Source organism: Dasypus novemcinctus, chromosome 25 (genome assembly GCF_030445035.2).
Source record: "Dasypus novemcinctus isolate mDasNov1 chromosome 25, mDasNov1.1.hap2, whole genome shotgun sequence".
Taxonomy (NCBI): domain Eukaryota; kingdom Metazoa; phylum Chordata; class Mammalia; order Cingulata; family Dasypodidae; genus Dasypus; species Dasypus novemcinctus.
Genome location: NC_080697.1, coordinates 46192449 through 46212908, shown reverse-complemented (window position 1 = coordinate 46212908; position 20460 = coordinate 46192449). Strand labels below are relative to the sequence as shown.

Below are 20460 nucleotides of genomic sequence, written 5' to 3'. Positions count from 1 at the left end.
AAATGAAAAGCAAACAAGGAAACAAACAAAAAAGCAACTCGGGGAGCCCATGTGGTTCAGTGGTTGAGCTCAGCCAGCTTCTCATATACGAGGTCCTGGGCTCAATCCCCTGTCCCAGGACTCCAAAAAAAAGAGACGTTATATATATCCAACTTACAAGAAATATTATCCGATGTGGGATGTGGGAAATTTGAGACCATTTTTTGAAATTCAACAAAAATTGTATTTGTATATATGCATATATATATATATATACACACATGCTGTATATTTTTTAATGTAGTATCACCATGTATGGAATCAAGAGATATCATTAGGATAAGGACACTTTCATAATTTGATGTCTTATATATTTAGTCTAAAGATAGCTGAATGTTGTTCTACAATTTCTATATAAGAAAATACATTAAAATTGAGATTAAGAGTATTTGGTAATATAGAATTGAGTCATTTCCATAATTTTAAAAAACTTTTAAAATTAAATTTTTGTAATTCCTTTTTATGTAAGATGAAAGGCACTCTGTAAATAAATAAATAAGATAAAATGAATCTAGAAATACACCCATATTATGTCATTATTATAACTGATGCAATATATCATTTTCATAAACTATTTTCTTTATATGCCATAACAAATTGTTTTCACAGGGGTGGAGTGATGGTGGATAAGAAAAGGATGTTTCCAATTAAGCAGTGCTACTACCATGGAAAATAACAACAAGGCATGGATATCCACTTCCAAAAGTCTCCCTCTGCTTTGGAGACTGAATACAAGGAGAGTAGAGTATTCTAGAATCCCTTGCAGCTCTGTTCCTTACATTCTGAGACAACCATATGACATCTAGAACTTCTCTTCAATTCTTTTCAGCACAATTTTCTGCTGTAAAGAATGAAACAGGAATGATATCAAAGGGTGGCACTGAGGCCTTCATCTTTGTAAATACCATCAGCGTTCCATCCAAAACCTTCACAAATGAGCACACAATTTAAGTAAGTGCTTCGTCTTTGCTTTACAAATACAACTTTAGTCATGTTCTTTTAGCTTTAAACTCCAAGCATCAAAATTCTGAGGCTACCACCGAGAGGGCTCCATGTGGGAAGGCAAGAGGGAAAGGATGTGAATATTTCTTAGAAATCTTGAAGAATATGACCTTTAATATTTAAGATAGTACAATGCAATTTCTTTTTTTTTCTAGGGAAGAGAGTTTCTTTTCCAGTGTCTCCTTTAGCATGCTAATTTGTGATGAAGGAATTCTCGTCTAAATAAAAAGACAACCTTTTGAATCCGTGACTCATGTGAATATTCAAAGTTGGTGACTTTAAAAATCTGAAAATTTGCAGAAAGTCAATTAAGTAATTAAATGATTCATTAAATCAGAACTCCTTTGGGCAGAAAACATGTCTTGATCTTTGTTGCTCCAGAAATTTTACGTGGGGTGATCAATAAAACTTTTCTAGAGGAAGAGGGTGTTAGGACAACGAACAACAAATGAATGAACTAATGGTTGGATTATCTTAAGCAGTAGATAGTTTTCAGGTGAAAAATTAGCATAGTTCTGAGATGTAAGGAAGATGTAAGTAAATTGGAAAAAACAAAATATTGCTTGGAGATTTAGGTATGGCAAAATGAAATCATGTCTAATAAAATTAGAATTTTTGATACATGATCTACATTGAAATATTACTGCCTCTTCCTGAAAGCAGTGAATCCTATCAATGTTGTCACAAGTTTGGGAAGCTGTTGTTTATATGATCTTTTTGTTACCTAGTAAGGGGCTTCCTGCCTGATGCACACAGAAGCTGATACTGTGACACGAGGATTTTGAGAACAGAAAGAGATATATTGCAAGGTTGACCAGCAGGAGACAAAAGGCAAGCTCAAATCTGTCTCCCTGATTCAAGAACTAAGGGAGGCTTATAAGATGGAACCAAAGGGAGGTGGGACAGTGACAGGTGTTCAGATTTATTGTTTATAGGCCCTTTTTTATATGATAGAAGTATGCCAGCGGGCCACATCTTATCCTCCTTTTGAAGAACTCTTCACATTTTATTTGCTCCTCATCCCTGTAATTTTGGTTCCGAGGAAGGTGATTTCTCGTTCCTAGTGTCTCAGGTCTTTCAGGGGAAAGTGCTTCGAGGCTTGCTCCAGTTGCCTGCTTACAGCTGAGTTTGGCTGCCTGTGAAACAAGCTCAAGAAAGACCTTTAGATATGGGAAAGAAAGAAATCCTGATAAGCAGGATCTGGTCTGAATCTTAACTTTTAGTCATGATTCCTTTCTCAGCCATGGTTTCATTTTGACAGTTTGATCCTATGACAATTAAAGGAGGGTAGATTTGAGGTCAAAAGATACTGTTGTCTTCTATATTAGTGTGCAAAGCTCAACTCTGATTTGATACTCTTTCTGGATTAGAGAATATCTATTGATAATTGCCACCATCCTAATTTTTCTGCTGGGGATCAAGGTGATTTGGGGCAGGTTCTCAAAAAGACCATAGATTTTTTGAAAGAACAGAGAGAATGTTCTAGAATACTCATTGTTTCAAGTTCTACTTCTCACTGTGGAACTATTGTGATGGCACTACTTTGCCATTTGAGAACATCCAAAACCCAGGTATTTCTCACTTCTTAAGGAGAGATTATTTTATTCTTATTTGTTCTAGCCCAAAGTTGAAGATTAAGCAGTTGGAAATCTTTTGTGAGAGTAATCATACTTTAGTCTTTAAAAGCAATTTTTGAAGTTTATAAATTTAAAAAAAGTCATTAGTAGTACAACATGGATAGCAAGGATGCATGTATCTAAATCCCATCTGTCATCTCAACTGTGGTGAGGCCAAATTTATAATTTAGTTTCTAAAGTCTAATAATCACCAAATGTTCAACCAGACCCTCTTGGCTAGTCCCCTTACAGTAGAGACATGCAAATATAAGGGAAGAAGATGAAGGGTTTTCATATTGTCATAACAAAATTCAGTCTACTTTCTGTATTCTTGACAATGACTACTAGGAGATATTACACAATTTACTTTCCGCAGGATTCTAAACCTCTATCCAACACAAACATGTGCTTATGTACACACAAACAGACACAGAAACACGCACACATGTATAATGGGTGTTTACAGGCAAACTAATGTTAGCAAATGAAATGTTCTTCTTAACAATGCAATATTATTATAATTGTTTGGGATAGAGATTTGCTGGAGGATATGTCCAATATCAATTAGTTTGAGTGACAGTGGAGGTGCCATTATTTGTTGCTATTTGGTTTTATAAATTATAATAGGGAAAGCCTTTTTTCTTTTCCTCAGTAGCCAGCATTTCAAAATTTACATTTTGAAGTAATTCATAATATGAAGCAATCTGATTTCCAGTTTTGAAGGAAATATTTTAAATTGTTGGCTTGGCATTGACTTTATGCTATTTATTTTTTTAGGGGTACCAGGGATTGAATTCAGGACCTCATACATGGGGGGCAGACCCTCAATCATATCCAACTTTTTGCTTTTTAATAAATAATTTATGTAGACATAATTTTCTGAAATATACCTCATATATACTATGTAGTATAATAATATATAATGTAATATATATGCAGGTATATTTACTAACTTTTAAGTTTTTCCCTCTAAAACTTTGTTGATCTTAAAACTGCCAATCATGTAGAAAGTTTTATGAAATAAATAAATCCAATTCTGACCCTGATAATAAATAAGGTAGGAGCCGGGTGAACTCATTCTATTGGAAAAATACTTTCCATGTATCTATAAACCAGATTAGCCCTTTTAAATGTACTGGGTGACTCTCATGTGGATGCTCACAAAGGAAAACATATATCCAACTCTAAGAAATGCAAACTTTATTTAGAAAATATTTAAATATGCAAAATTGTTGAGTGGCAAGGGGTTATGTATTAGTTCAACGCAAATTTAATAAGTGTTCTCTTCCAGGCACTTATGTAAGTCCTAGCATACAAAGATGAAAAGATCTATCTGTGGTCTTAAGGACCTCACAATCGATTGGAATAATGAAGGGCACATTTTCTTATATCTGTATCTGGGGACTAAATTTCCTGATTTTACAATATAAAGAGTAGCTTTGTCAATCAAGTCCAGTATTGCAAGAAAATACTTCACATTGAGAAAAAAAAAATATTTCAATTCTAAGACTGTAATTACAAAGACAGTAAAACAAAATAGCAGACTCTTATGCCTGGAAGGAATCTGAGGAATCATCTTATCTGACACCATCATTGTGAAATGAGGAGACTGCAGCTGGCAACAGTTGAGCAGCTGCAGTGTGTCAGATGAGGTCTCCTGCTCTCTGTCTTCACAGCACACTACACGACTCTGCCTATTATAAATACGCTCATCATGAACAGCCTTAAAGGCCTTGACCCAGAGGTGGGGCTGGCACTTAGGGCATCTGGAAATGTCTGTGGCCATTCCCTGGGCGGCAGCCGTTGATTACTTTTTGTTCTGTTACAGAAGGACGAGCCAGACACTGAAAAATAGGCTCGGATGACAGTATGGGGTGAAGCACATTTCTGCAAATACATAATTCAGTATTATTATCCATATTATATATATTTTAGCAAATGTCAGTCTCTTAAAAAAGGAAGGACTAAACAGAATAGAGAAGTCATTGGTACATTTCCAGAAATAATTCACTATCAATTTGTGTTAAAGTACTAATTTATTTATCAATGGACATAATATTTTTTAAATGCTATACTTAATCTCTGGAAGAAATAAATGTTTTCTTTCCAATACGTATGCTTGTTGAATGAAAATGTTCTTATTCACGTAATAAATCTGGTTCCTGAGATAAATGCGTCACTCAGGATAGATTGACATGAATACCAAGCCCTTGCTGTTTTCTTTAAATAATCCATTTATCTTACTCTAAGATTGGTTTGACTAAACGTGAATTTTCTTTTCTTTACATGCAGTGTTAATACATTCCAACAAATTTTAATAGAAAGTAAATGAATGAAAGATAAAGTAGTAATTGAGTTTTCAGTGTCTAAATATATGTTAAAACTACTCTTGAATTCCAGCATTTGATTTGTGTGATGATTATAGTGAGAATTTCCTGGTATAATATAAAATTCTTCAAAAACTCAAAACAAAATTACTGCCCAAGCAGTTTTTCTCAATTTCTCTTTACTATTTTTTTCAAACTGGTTTTACATCCCTCTCATAGTTATTGAAGAAGACAATCAAACCAAGTGTAGTTTCCCATGAATGGAGAGTAGACAGGAACAGCTGCTGTGTCTAACTTTGGCGTGTGTTGTTCCTCAAAGCTTGGATTCTCAACTCAGAAGCTCAATCAAAGGGTTCTAAATGAGAGGCCTAACGAACTGGGACTTCCTGCGTCAAATGATTTTGTTTAAAGTTGTTTTGCTTCTACTCTGCCTTCTTAATCAAGTTAATACTGTAGATATTTTGGGTTATTTGGGCATGTGGCTGTGAATAGATGTAAAATCTTTCAGTTTTCAAAGATTTTTGTTTTTCTCTGTGAACATCTACGTGACAGTTACGAAGAGGCTTTTGAAAAGGAATAATCTGGCTTATAGAAGCGTGAAAGAGTTGCTCAGAGAAGAATAATTTCATCCAACCTCTGACCTTAGGAAAATTTCATCCAAGTACAGTAACAGTCTCTTGATCTGACATTTTCAATGAACAAGATGTTTCTGGAGAGTAAAATTTTCAAATAATCGCAGTACTTCTTTAAGTGTACCCAGTGTCTTTTTTTAAAGCACTTCATTCTTAAAAATACTCTTAAATTATTGGACTCATTTTTCTGCTTTAAGAAAAATACTGGTTTCATCAACACTGAAATGTTCCTGAATCTCTGTTATTACAATCACAAACCAAAACTACAGAGTAGCAGCATACCATAAAGATATTAGACCTAGTCCATTGTCCAGTTTCAATGTCATTTCTTTTCTGCCCTCTCTTCTAGTTAACTACTGTTGCTGTCAGCCTATTTTCTAACTTACTATCCTTTTCTATTTAGGAAACTTGAAGGAAAATAAAGCTTGTTAAATTGGTAATCCTAATCTTACATAAAATAATAAAGATGGGGCTAAGTTTTTTTAGCCAACTTTAAAAATTAACACTGTATTCCAAATAATTGGCATTGCTTGAATCTGGACTACCAAAGAGCTAAAACATTTTTTCAAATGAATATATGCCTGAAAGTAAGACCCCAGATAAAATTGTCTCAAGATTGATCGTTGGGCTGCCTCATATAAATAATAAACAAAATAAAAGACTCAAACATGATATAACAAGCTGTGTGTTCTTTCCTTTTAGTGAGTTGTAGGTAAAGAGAAGAATGATTCTTCACTGATTCCATTATTGGAACCAGTCCACAGTCAGTTTAAATACAGTCTATTTTTCTTTTTCTTTAACAGTTTTGCTATCTGCTGTGCATATATAAATAAAATGAAATTTCCGTCTGTTAGTTAACATTTAAAAACACATGGAAATAGCTGGGTAGAGTTTCACTAAATTAGGATTGTGAATTTTGGATGTTATTACTAAAAAAGCAGGCTAGGTCCAAGACTCAGGCTGGCTTTGAAGACTCCTGGGAGGCCTTGCAAAGAGCCTGCATATCAGCCCCCAGGAAAGCTGAAAACTATATACATGTGGAACCTCTCTAGGAGGAGAATCTTGCCATAGCCAGTAAGCTTAAACATAGAAAATAAGTAGTTTTAAACATTATCCCAAAATTGAATGTCACAAGCACAAACATCCAAATTGTAGGCATTGATTTACATCTAAACTGCTTCTCACCTGGGCAATTCTGAGTAATTATTCTAGGGCATAGGCATCAATATTCAGGCAGTAATATTCTAGGACACGTGCAATAGAAAGAGGCTCAATGTTCTTAGACCTTAACTTCTGGATTCCTAATGACATTTCTAAGATATTTTCAAATTCTACCAACAGTTCCAAGCCTTTCTTCCTTTCCAGCTTTTCGTGAATTCTGCCTAGCCAGTGATACTTGATTCCCTGGACTTTCCTGAATTTGTCCATTCTTTTCTGACTACGATTTATCTTTTCTTTCATTTTCCATCTCAAACGATGTTTTCTCCATGAAGCACTCCCTTCTTTTTCCCACTATATCAGCCAAAATAATATATTTCTTGTCTGAACGCTACCATGTCTTATAGCTGTTTATTAATCCATTTTCTTTTTATTACAAAGTATACTCATAGACCTCAATAATCATCTCAGAAATGGTAATTGCTCTTCATATTATTGCAGTAGGGCTTCGGCACATGAATGTTCTTTAAATTCAAAGGATTTAAAGTCTGCTTCTGGACTCGGTTATAATCTAAATAAACCATTTCCATCTAAAGAAGAAATTAATTATAGTTAAAGAATTATTTTTAAATGATAAAAGTACTTAAGAGTATAATTTATTAGTTTAGTGTTTGTTTGGGGTTTCATGAAAATATCCAATAAAGGGCAGATTCTTTTCTGCCAAGCAGACACTCTTATCCTAAAGATTATTATTCCGCCTTCCAAAGATGGTGAACCATTTCTAACAGTCAGTGCCACTGGACGACTTGGTGTTAAGCTGGGAAATGGCCATTGATCCCCATGTTCTTCAAAATCAGTCGGATGCACTCAGTAAATGTTTATGTTAATGACTGAATCACAGAAAGGCCTTGCAATAATGTTTGGAAGAACTGAATTCTACACCTGTATGCAAAACACAGAGCCTTTCTATACTTGAATCCAGTTTTGCAGAATATAGCAGTATAATCATGAGTGTCTTGGGTATGAGTTTTCTTTGGCTGCCTCAGAGCACACAGCACAGTGCTGCTCTTCATGAAAAATCAGCATTCAAATGTTTATTAAACTTAAGATTTCATTTAGTTAAACATAGTAAATGAAACAGATAAATGTAAGGAGAGAAAGAATTGGGAGAAGCTGGATAGCTATTGTGTGATGATGGAAATATGTGAACGGTGTGATAGTTGAAGTGAATAGAAGAGTTATTTAAATCTTTCAGAATTCAGATGTCTAAACAAGAACTCTATCTGTCTTGAAGTTTCTCAAGCTAGCAGACGTGACGTAAAAAGCTCAATCTATTCCTCTGAACCACTGATTTTATAGTCAGACAGATTCAGGGTCAGATTTTTACTCTAAAACTTTCTAATTGCATAAGCCTAAGAAGAACACCAGTTTGTCTAAGCTCTGATTTATCCATATAGGATGCTCCTGAACTAATAACATTCATTCAGTTTTTCAACAAGCATTAATAAACACTAACCTGTGTCACAACTGATGTTAGTTTACACCCAAGTAAATGAAGAGGATATGATCTCTTTCTTTAGTCCAGTAGACAAAGACCACAAGTAAATAACAGAGTAAAAAAATGTTTCAAGAATATGATAAGAAGCATAGAGGAAGTTATAATCAGTTTTATCCAGTCATTCAGTAAATTATTCAAAAAGTAGGTTGCACAAGCTGTCTTAAAAAAAAAAAAAAGAGCACCTTTTTGTGAGATGGTATATAAAAAGGAACTTGAGGAAGGGAAGTTCCAAGAAAAGAGACAGAATCAGTGTGAGCAAATGTAAATTCACGGAGGACTGGAATAGCCCAGTCTGTTAGATACACTGAAAACAGTTTGGAATTGCTGGATCACAGAGTATTGCATGGGAGAAATAGGCAAAGGCCAGAGCATGGAGGGTTCTCTTATGTCAAATCGGATCTGGACTTAACTTACTGCAAATGGGATACACCAAAGGCTTTTATGCAAAGAGAAAATACAACCTTTCACTTAAGAAAAATAAATCTGGCAGCCATGTGGAGGGCAGGCATTTTTGTCTGTTTAATTCACTATTGCATCCCAGTGCCTAAAATGGTGTGAGGCAAATAGTAGGCAATTATTCTTTGCATGATAAGAAACTACAAGCATAAAGGCCAATTGAAAAGGCAGTTGCAACAGGTCAGGTGAGAGATGATGAGGCTCTGAACTAAGGTGTAATATACGAACTAGAGATAAGGAGCAGTATCTGTGGGACTGCAGGAGTCATCAGTTACAAGGGGAAGGACTTGTCTGTCTTGTTTATTGTGTAGAACAGTGCCAGACACATTGCAGGTACACCATAAATTTTTATGGAATAAATTCCAATATTTCATGAATATACCCATAAATAGGTTGACTTCATAGTCATTTCACTTTGTGGTCATTTTCCCTTGTTTTCCAGGATGAGATCATTACAAAATGAACTAAAATAAACATCCTGGACACTCCTTTGGTTCCAGGCACTGTTGATATCTATCTTGTACTGGATGTCCCTGATTTTTCAGTTCCTGCAAGCAGATTCCAGAGAGGATGATGGCAACAAAAGGAGCTCAGCTACATAGTAAGTCTAGCTACTGTACCTCTTTAGATACAGATCCCTCAAGTGCATCCATCAATTATTAAGATTGTTTCTGGGGTCCCTAGGAAAGATAACTTAATGTGTTGGGACATTCTGTAGGGTATAATTTAACATTTCTAAAGAGTCCTGGATTGTAGAAGAACAATTCTCTTGTATATGGTTTTATACATGTTTTGACTCTCAAGGGCATAAAATGACAGTGATTTTTGCCTCATATGACTAGAATATCTTCCTTCTGTTTTATATTCATATTCAGCCAAAGTTGATATACTTGCCTCAGTACTTAACTTCCCTTGGGGACTTGTCTGTTGTAGATATTTTTATTTTTACTCCATATACCCCATAAAAGTTAGTTTTTTATGATAATTTGAGTATCCCGATATAATGAAATCCTTCTAAGAGCAATTAGAAAATGTTTATGTTGTTTCCCTGTGGTATAGCTATAAGAAATAGTGACAGAAGGATGCCTGGTCCAATGAAATCCTGTTTATTTGTTTGCTTACCTGTTTGTTTGTTTTTCATGATGTGATATATTTAATTAGACTTGTAGCTTAAGGGGAAGCAATCAGTGGAGCAGGGTGATGGGGTTGCAATATCCAAAGAAGGAATACCCAATGATTGTAGAAGTTCCAAGAGAAGATTGAAACACAGGTTCAAATGGAAGAATTTATCTTTGTATGGGACAAGAGATGTCTCTTCCTCTGGGATTGGAGAATAGTGGATTGACACAGATATAGACATGATTATAGGATTTGAAGTGGGAAATTTAAAGTGTCAGGAACCTGAGCAAAGAAACAAAGCTCTCTGCTAAGAGAAAGAGGATGGCTCTTTAGTAAATGGTTTGAGGACTGTGGTGATTATCTCGGATAGTTCCCATAAAGAGTGGGTGAGGAAAATGACCAGGGATGCATGAGGAGTTTGCTTAATAACAGTAAGAGGTCAGCTGCATTCAGAGGCCACAGCCCAATTATAGAATTATCTCTGATAATTCTCAGTATCTCTGTGTAGAACTAGTAAAAGTTGATACTCCTGTTGATTAAAGGAAGAATGGTAATTATACTACTGTTTATTGTACAAGTTCTCTGTTTTAGGCACCAAAATGAATATATTTAATCTTCTCAATATTATCTTTATTTTACTGGTTGGGAAACTGAGACATATCGAAGGTAAAAAAAATAAAAAATAAAAAATAGCCCAAACCATTCAATTCACAACTGGCTTAGCCAAGTTTGCAATCCAGATAGTCAACTCCAAAGCCATGATCATAATCAGTACTCTAGACAATCTCTTATTTTATTCTAGGACAATTGGCTTGAGAATAGGTGAAACAGTGAACCAAGGATCCATAATGAATATATAAAAAAGGTGATTGCTTTAGAGAATAGAGTGATGGATTTAGAGTATATGGAGTGTTCAAGTATTCAGAGAATAAGTACAGCTGGAGTAAAGGAAAGGACTTAGGAAGTATGGTGATTTGAAGATGTATGTACTCCAGAAAAGCATGTTCTTAAATTTAAATCATTTCTGTGGGTTTGTATCCATTGTAAGCAGGATCTTTTGATGAGGGTATATCAGTTAAGGAGGAATGGCCCACCTCAATCAGTGTGTGTTCTAATCCTATCACTGGAGTCCTTTATAAGTAGAATGAATTCAGACATGAGAGAGAGAGAGAGAGCGCCAATGAAGCAAGAAGCTGAAATCAATAAAACCCAGAAAAGAAGAGAGAGACAAGGAGATGCCACCACTTGCCTTGCCGTGTGACAGAGGATCCAAGGATCACGAGCAGTAAGGTCCAAAATGCCACAGTCTTTGGAGGAGAAAGTATTGCCTTGATGATGCCTTGATTTGGATATTTTCCTGGCCTCAAAACCTTGAGCAAATAAATTGCCATTGTTTAACCTGACCCATTTCATTGCATTTGCTTAAGCAGCCTAGGAAACTAAAATAGGTTATACTTTTCTAATTGGAAATTAATGTTCCAGAGCTCATGTTTTCAGAGGCAACTGAAGTTAAATTGTAGTAAATTACAATGGTGTTGAGAAAGATAAGATTAGGATGATGAATGGGACACTCAAGTGGCTCTTGATTTTTTCCATGAATATAGCAGGAGTTTACATAGAGAGGAGGCAAATGAGAAACATGTATACTTCCTCCATGAATGAGGGATGATTGAAAGGTCCGTTGATGATCAATAGAACAGTGGCAGAGGTTAGTATAGGATTTCAGTATAAGCCCCAAAGGAAGAGATATTTGTACATGACTGGAATACAAACAAGGCACTGGGGAAAATGTGGACATTAGTTCTAGGCTTTGTGGAATAGGAGCATTTGGAAAATTTGTGCCCAAGAAGCCATTAGGGAAGTAGTATCCTTAGTCTGTAAACTATGTGAGTTAAGGCCAGAGCAAAGGAAATGATCTATGAAAATACTGGTGTTGAAGAGGTAATTTATTGATCATAAAATAAAGATTTCAATAGATAGGGAAACAGGGATTGTTAGGAAGGCTATCAGTAGAAGAAAGAACAAGAGGAAGTACATTTTAGTGTGAGTATGATGATATGCGCAGTGGATTGTTGGTGCTTACATTTTTCAGGCTGGTCGAGTACATCAGGGACCAGAGGTATAGTTGAAGTGGCAAATCCTTCAGGTCACACGTTTGACCAAGCCATGGGCAAGCAGGATATGAAATCTGCAGGCTGAGAATGTTTTCTGTTCTTTCTGAAGAGAATGATTCTCAGGACATTAGAGAATAGGTAGCTTCATTCCAGATGGCCTAGAAATAGCATGAGGTGAAGACAGACCCAAGGCAGGAACCACTTTTGGAAAAATGCCCTCTGTGTTGTAGTCTTCCCTGTATGATTCAAAAGGAGACTGGATGGGACTCTGGGATGTGATCTGAGAAGAATCCCAGTAGCCAGTGTTGGGTAGAAGGTTCAGGGCTGCAAGCACTGTTGGGACTTGTGGAGGCTGGGTTGGGGATAGTGGATGGAACCCTTTTGCTTTTCTCATAATGAATTCCCAAGATTGTCTTTTGATCCCTGTGGGCCCTCTTTGGGAGTGACAAGGCAAGTCTTTTACAACTGAGGCAACTAAAGTTCAGAGAGTTTAAGTTACTTGCCTGAGGTCAGAAGGATAGTCCATGGCAGACCTGGGATACAAAGCCAAAATCCATATAATTTTAAGCCATGTTATCTTTTCATTACAATGACTTACTTTCTTAAGAGGAACTAAGTTGAAATCTCATCACTCAAGGTCATGAATACATTCACACCAAAGCCATTTTTTTAAAAAAAATTACTTCTAAGACTTCCACAATGGTATTTTAATAAAATACATGCAGCCCTAGGAAGAGTAAATTCTAGGACTTTCCTTCACAGATTCTGTAAGGGTGTTAGGTTATAATTAAGAGAAATAAGTGTTAGTATATAGACAGTTTATTTTGGTCTAATTAGTTAGTTTTGCCCCTTCTGTCAGGATGTGGCATAGCAATGATCTAATTTAACATTCCTGTGTGAACTGGAGCAGAGCAAGCGTTAGAAGAGAATCATTTACTCATGAACTTGTGAACATGCCAGACTTCAGAACCCCTGAATGACTTCAAAGAATGTAAAGAATGGTTCAACTTAACCCTAAAATCAACACACCCTGAATGGTGTCCTGTAAAGACAAATATACTTCTGTCACCTGCAGTCAGTGGCAAAAATAAAACTAGCTTAAATGAAGGTAGGGCTTCTCATTAGCTCATGCCAGTTATATTACAAATTGCACACACACACAGATTATTGAAGAAATTTAAAGAAGTTGGTCAGGTTTGGTGGACATAATTGGGAGAAAATTATTCAAACTCTTTTTCATTTTTAATTAGCTAAGACAGAATATATCCTTAACTTTATATAATTCTACCAAATTCTTTCCCTTGAAAGGTGATGGCTGGACTATGTTTCCTACTTTAGCAGGTGTTTCTTAGTAACAATACTCTCTTACAATATACTTTAAAAAACAGAATATTAAGATGATACATGTAAAACAGGGCCAGATCTGGTCCATAGATTTATTGGAATGCAGCCATGCTCATTGATTTATGTTATGTTTATGTCTACTTTTTTGCTACAATGGCAGAGATGAGTAGTTGTAACAGAGACCAAATGGCTCACAAAGTCTAAAATATTTATATTATCTTTGCTCTTCTCAGTAATGGTGCTGACCCCTGATCTAAATGATACATTTGCAGTACAAAATTTGTGAATGGGTTACATGTCAGGTCTTCATTCTAATGTGTAGAAATGCTGGATAAAATAGAGCACATTTAAATGTAGTATTTAGCCAAATGCCTGGCTTAAAAGCCTGATCATATACACTGCTCTGACCATAGCCCAGAGGAAACTATAGACCCAAAACCAAGAATCTATATAAACTCTACTCTAATGACAGGAAGATGTGACTCCTAATATCTGAGAAATGGTGAGAAAGCTCATTCTCCCTATGATCTATCAGGTAAAGAACAATCAGTGTCATGTGAGAAACCATGACAGCAGTCATGTGACATGGATACTTTTGCTAAGACTCTTACAGAAAAACTGATTGAGGACCATAAATATAAGCCTGGGCCTGAGAGAAGTAAGCCTCATACTGCATTATGGCAACAAGTCCACAATCCCTGACATAGGAACTTTCTTATCCTGATAGTAGGGGTGTACATTGGCAATTTGGAAAACAATCTGTCAATATCTGCAAAAGTCATGCATGTATATCACCCTCAACTCAACACTTGTACCCATAAAGGGATTCTCATATCTATGCACAATTAGCAAGGTCATGGATGTGCATTTGTAGCATAGTTTATGAAAGCAAAAATAATGGAAACAATCTAAAAATCCACAAGCAAGGAATTAGATGAAAATATTAAAATATATGCAATGGAATATTATATAGTAGTGAAAAAGGAATTATCTATATTTATGCGTATCAGTACCAGGTCAGCTAACAGGAAGGTGATGATGGTCAACCACCACACCAGGGAATTAAGAGCGCCTACAACTGCAAGCAGTTGCATCCATCATCCATGTGGAATCTAAGTCCCCTCTTGATCTAGAGGTGGTGTGGATATCACCATCCCAGGGTCCACAGAATGGAGGAATAAAATATGGATTATAGTGGACTTACTGATATTCTACTATAAAACTATTGTGACTAGTGATAGAAGAAATTGTAGCATTGAGGTGGAGAAAGTGGCCACAGTAGTTGCTGAGGGCAGGGAGAGGAAAGAAGAGATGTGATGTGGGGGCATTTTTGGGACTTTGAGTTGTCCTAATTGATATTGCTGGGTCAGATGCTGGACTTTATATATCCTGCCATAACCCACTGAATGTACTGGGGGAGAATGTGAACTAAAGGGTAAACTATTATCCATGTGGTGCAGAAGTGCTCCAAAATATGTTCACCGAGTGCGGTGAGTGTGCCACAATGATGGGGGAAGTTGTTGGTGTGGGAGGAGTGGGGTGGGGAGGTGGGGGGTATACAGGAACCTCTTACATTTATTAATGTAACATTTTTTTAGATGTATATATCATCAAAAATTCCAATTTACAAAAATGATGGGGGTGGGGATGTGGGGAGTGGGTTATGTGGAAACCTCTATGTTTTTTAATGTAATGTTCTTTGTGATCTATTAACTTTAATTTAAAAAAATACAAAGATGCTACAAGGCTCCCAAGGGGATTACAACCTAGGAGAAATAAAACAAAAAGGCATTAGCCTTAAAAAAAAAAAAAGCAAATTGAGTGGTTAATGGCAAGTTGAAAAGAGAGACATATATATACTTTTCATGTAAATTGTATAAACATTCATCTTGTTTCTTTTTCACATATATAGTCAAAGCATAAAACACATCATAAGATAGACACACACCAACTTCAAAATACAGTGATTATCTCTGGAGGAAGAATGTTAGGAATATAATTGAGGGAATTTTTTTCAGTATCAATATAGCTTTATTTCCCTGAAAAAATAAAATCAGAAAAAAGCATGTTAATTTGTTTTTATATTTGTTTCTAACTTTTTCCAAATAGTTAGCATATGAATATTCCATTATTCTCTGTACTTTTCAGAGTGGTAAAAATGAGAAATAAAAAGTATATGTTTAAACTGATAGTATTCTAGATATATAGGAATCTGTTTTCTTGTCACAGTTCTGTAACTTTCTAAGTGATTATTTTTTCTATTTTGTGTATACCTCTCTTCTTTGCTAAGAGGCCATACATATGCCTTTTGAAAATTCTTATTTGCACCAACTAATATGCTGAATTCATGTGTCATACAAAATATTATCATTATAAGGAAACAGATGAATTGAAGTCATAAGCAGATGATTTAAAGGCAGGTAAAAATTTACACGAATTCCTTTTCTCACAGTGAAGTGCATACTGACACTTTATAGTTGCTTCCATCTTCCTGTGTTTGTGTGTCTGTGTTTAACAGAATAGAATGGAGACCTCTCTTTTTAGTAGACTGAGGAGAGAATATAGCACTGGAAAAGTCCCTTGTATATTAGATAAAGGATGCTGGAGGTAATGTGGACACAGATGACTGATTGCCAAAGTGAAGTCAGATTTCTGGAGCCTGATGAGCAGTCAGACATGTCACACAATGGGGTTTTAGAAAGACAGGGAGGATAAAGCAAGAAGGAGTAGGATTGTAAGCATGTCGTTCATGCAGTTGAGTTATTAAGAAGTCAGTAAGTAGTTAATAGCTACCACATTCAAAAACCCACTATGAAGGGACAGGCAGCTGGAAGCCCTAGTCTATATACCATTTATTCAAGTGGGGATCATCTCAGCCTCTACTACAGAAACTCACGAACTTGCAAAACCCTGAAAAATGGCCAGTGCAGTAACTGAGCTCTTTACAGGACAAGGATGTGTCCCTGGTGATAGAGGTGGCCCTAAACTAAGTAGGCTTGGGTGATTTGGCTTAGTAGAAGTGATTATGTGATCAGTGATAAAATTAGATCCTTATAAAATGAGTGATTATTAGATTACTCAGTACATTAGAAAATAGCCATATATCACAAACACACTTCTAAGAGTGCATAGAGAATGAATCGGACATTTAAAAGATCCATAGGAAATATGAAGGTACCTTAAAATTTGAGAAGCACAAATCCTTAATTGAATCTTTAGTTAGTTCCCTTGCATTTTTGGCAAAGGTGTCTTTATTCTTCCGAAGCACTGGTTTGTGTGGCTTAAATTATTTTGGCACAAGTATATGTCTAAAATGACATAGAAATCATATTTTAAAAGTTCAGAGAATAAAGACATCATTTACTTTATGTTTATCTTCTATTTTACAGAAATATGCAGAAAAAACAGGATTATGAAAAGGACATCCTGGCTAAGAACATGAGAGTGAAAACTCACTTATTTGCTTTTTCAAAACTTTTTGTTTAATTTTTTTACTTTTTAAAAGATATTTAGATTACATAAATGTTGCATAAGAAATATAGGGGATTCCCCATGCCTTGCTCCCTACACTGCCCACATTTGCCCACATTAACAGCATCCTTCATTAGTGTGGTATATTCATTGCAATTGATGAACACATTTTGGAACATTGCCACTAAGCATGGATTATAGTTTACATTGTAGTTCATGCTCTCTCCCACCCAATTCTGTAGGTTATGGCAAGATACATAATGGCCTGTGTCTGTCATTATAATGTCATTCAGGACAATTCCTAAGTCCCCAAAATGCCCCCATATTACACCTATTTTTCCTTTTCCTGACCTCAGAACTTCCAGTGGGTACTGCCTCCATGTCAATAATATAATTTCTTCCTCCACTAGAAATCCAATAAGTCTATAGTAAAATAACAGTACAGCTACTTTATGCCATTGTTCATTCCCAGTCCTGAGGATTCCAGGATGGTGATGTCCACTCCACCTCTAATTGATAGGGGGGCTTTGGTCCTATATGGCCAATAGAAGGAACTCCCTTACTTGCAGTTGTAGAGTCTCTCAGTTCCTTGGTGTCATGGCTGTCCATCATCACTTTGTTGTTAGTTGTCCCGGTTGAGTCCAATAAAATGGAGAGTTGCAGCTCAGGAGCCAGCTGACATATGGACAGCCCAAAGATTCAAGTCTCTTGGATATACACCTACCAACTCCATCACTAACCGTAAGTTCAGACAAAAGTGAGAGAAGAGCCATGTGTAGGGAAACCACAACTGAGTCCAACTCGGTCACACTGGAAAGCACAAACTCCAAAGTAAGGCCCACTGAAAAGCACCAAACTAACAAGCTTTCTGCCCTGACCATAGTGCCTAGGTGTCTCCAGAGCCATCAGGAGCCTGGCTATTCGGGGTAGTGTCTACTTTGGCAATCAATGAGATCCTGCTGAGTCGTGCATAAGTGTAACCTCTGGAACGACCTCCTGACTCACTTTGAAGTCTCTTAGCCATATAAATTCATTTTTCTTTATCTTTTCCCCCTTTTGGTCAAGGTCTTTTTCTAATTGCATTGCTAGTTGGTGCTTGATAGTAATCCCTTGGTGCCAGGGAGGCTCATCCCCAGGAGTAATGTCTCATGCTGGGGGAAGTTATTGCATTTATTTTTGTAGGAAAACAGTAAGGAAAATGGTTTGAAGTTGAAATGTTTCCATAACACACAAAAAGTGCAGGTTTAGGAACACCAGGCCTTGACTAGATGGAACACTGTCTGGTCAGCAAGAAAAAATTTTTGCATGAGGAGGCATTTGAACTTTTTTGACCTGTATAACTTATTATTGTAAATGTTGCACCTGTCCTTATTATAGTAAATAACTACCAGCTGCTTGTTAGTTCCTAAATAAATACAATGTGGAAACTAGGGTTGAGGGTCTCAGTTTCAAAAGCTGTGAGTCCCCAGTCCCATCTTTATTTCCTCTCTTGTGTCTTTCTGTCCTTTTATTTCTTCAGTTCTGCATCATCTTCCCTTCATGCAAACCCATTGCTGAGGTGGTCTCAGCAACTGGTGCCCAATGTGGGGCATGAAGGGGAGAAGAATTGCTTCAAGCAAAATTAAAGGTGTTGTCATGGCATAGAGCCCTGAGTGGTTTAGAAGGCCTTCCAAGTCCTTGGTGAATAAGAACCCTCTCAGGTATTCTAGCAAGGTTATGATGGGAAATGGAGACAGTTCAATAAAATGTTGCCCGTATGTCTGTCTCCTCAAACAACTACTCAAGGCAGGAGGAGCCAAGGCCAGCAAGTCTCATATTTTGAACTTTTACCGATTATAGAAAAATATTGCTCATGGTTCCCAACAGTAGGAAGTTTAGAATTAGAAGACTGGAAAAGAGTAAGATAAGAGTTAGAAAAATTACATATACAAAGTGTTCCACTCCCTGTTACTATTTGTTCCACTTGGATGATTATTAAATATGTTTTGGAACCTTTGCAAACAGAAGATGAGGAAGAGAAAAATGAAAATAGAGAAAGTGAGGAAGATCCTCCCACTGAATTTTTTGATGATACTAAATCTAAAGTTATTTTGCCTTTTGCTCCTTCATTAACTGACTTTAGAGAGTCACACCCCCCCCCCAACCACTGACACCTCCTTCCTCTCCCAGAGAAACTCAGCCAAAGTTGTCAGCTTTACAACAAGGCTTTTTACAGGCTAGAAGGGAGGGTGACTTGAAGGCACATCAAATGGCCTTTCCGGTCACCGTAAGAGAAAGAGTAGTTCCTGGAGTGGATCCTCAAAATCTGAATGGAGTTTATGAGTTCACTCATGAACTCTTCCCATTTAAAATTTTGAAAGAGTTAAAAGTAGCTGTGCAACAATATGGTCCAAATTCTCCTTTTACCTATGATATGGTGCAGGGGCTTGCTGAAGGCTCTAGGCTGATCCCAGCTGACTGGTCTTCATTGGCACACATCACCCTAGGGTCTGGAGAGCTTTTCAATTAAAAACCTGGTAGATAGATCATGCAGAGACTTAGGCTGCCCATAGTGAAGCCCATAATAGCCCCATTTCCTTGGATCAGTTAGTGGGGGTGGGGAATTGGGCAGGAGTAGATCAGCAATTAACAATGACTGATCAAGCCATTGCACAAGTCTGTTGCTGTTGCTTAAGGGCCTAGGGAAAAATTGAGGCTAAAGGCCAGCCTTCAGTGTCATTTCAAAAAATATTACAAGGACCTAAAGAACCTTACTCTGACTTTATCACTCAGTTATAAGAGGCTGTCAAAAAACAGGTCAATAATTTAGAAACTGCTGATACTATTTTGCAGCTAATTGCTTATGAAAATGTTTATCAGTCTTGTCAGAAAGCTACTGGGATTATGACAGGTAAAGTGGATTTAACTGGATATATTAAATTGTGCCAGGATGTAGTGACAGAGAGCCATCATGCTACTATGATGGCTCAGGCTATGGCAGGAATGAAAATCAGTGAGGTTCTCTGGAAAATGTTTCAATTGTGGAAAAATTGGTCACATGAGAAAAGATGGTCAGAAAAAGTCTGAGTGAAAAACAATGCCACCCAGACAGAATATTTCTACTTGGAAACCATTTGAGCCATGCCCCTGCTGTGGGAAAGGAAATCATTGGGTTAGCCAATGTCGGTCTAATTATTATAAGAATGGCACTCCCTTGTTGGGAAACTTCCAGTGGGGCCCGCTCCTAGCCCTGTTCCAAAAGGGTTTTGCCAGTTCAGCAGAGCAATCCTGGCACTCCCTAATACTCTGCAGTACCCTTGACTTATCCCCTGCCATGGCAGGAAGTGCACCCATAGATATCCCTATGGCAGAACCTGTTATCTTGCTTCCAAGGGATACCCCCATCTATGTAAAAATGGGAATAAGGGAACATTTACCAACTGGCATGGTCATACTTCTCCTCAGGAGAAGCAGTTTCACCTCCCAGAGAGTTAGAGTGCGTACAGGAGTAATTGATTGTGACTATCAAGGAGAGATTCAAGTTATCATGTCCACCTCAGTTCCATGGAAAGCTGATATTGGAGATCACATAGCACAATTGTTGTTGCTCTTTTATGTTCCTGTAGAAGCTAGTGAGGAAGTCTG

At 36.8% G+C, this 20460-nt stretch overlaps 1 long non-coding RNA gene across 1 annotated transcript in view; it reads left to right on the top strand.

Annotated features, from left to right (window-relative positions):
• Positions 1 to 883: 883 nt before the first annotated feature.
• Positions 884 to 20460, top strand: part of LOC111764822 (uncharacterized) — an 81345-nt gene continuing 61768 nt past the window's right edge. The window contains exons 1-2 of the long non-coding RNA XR_009183481.1: positions 884 to 990; positions 9231 to 9389. This is a non-coding gene — a long non-coding RNA (uncharacterized lncRNA). The remainder of the gene's footprint in view (positions 991 to 9230; positions 9390 to 20460) is intronic.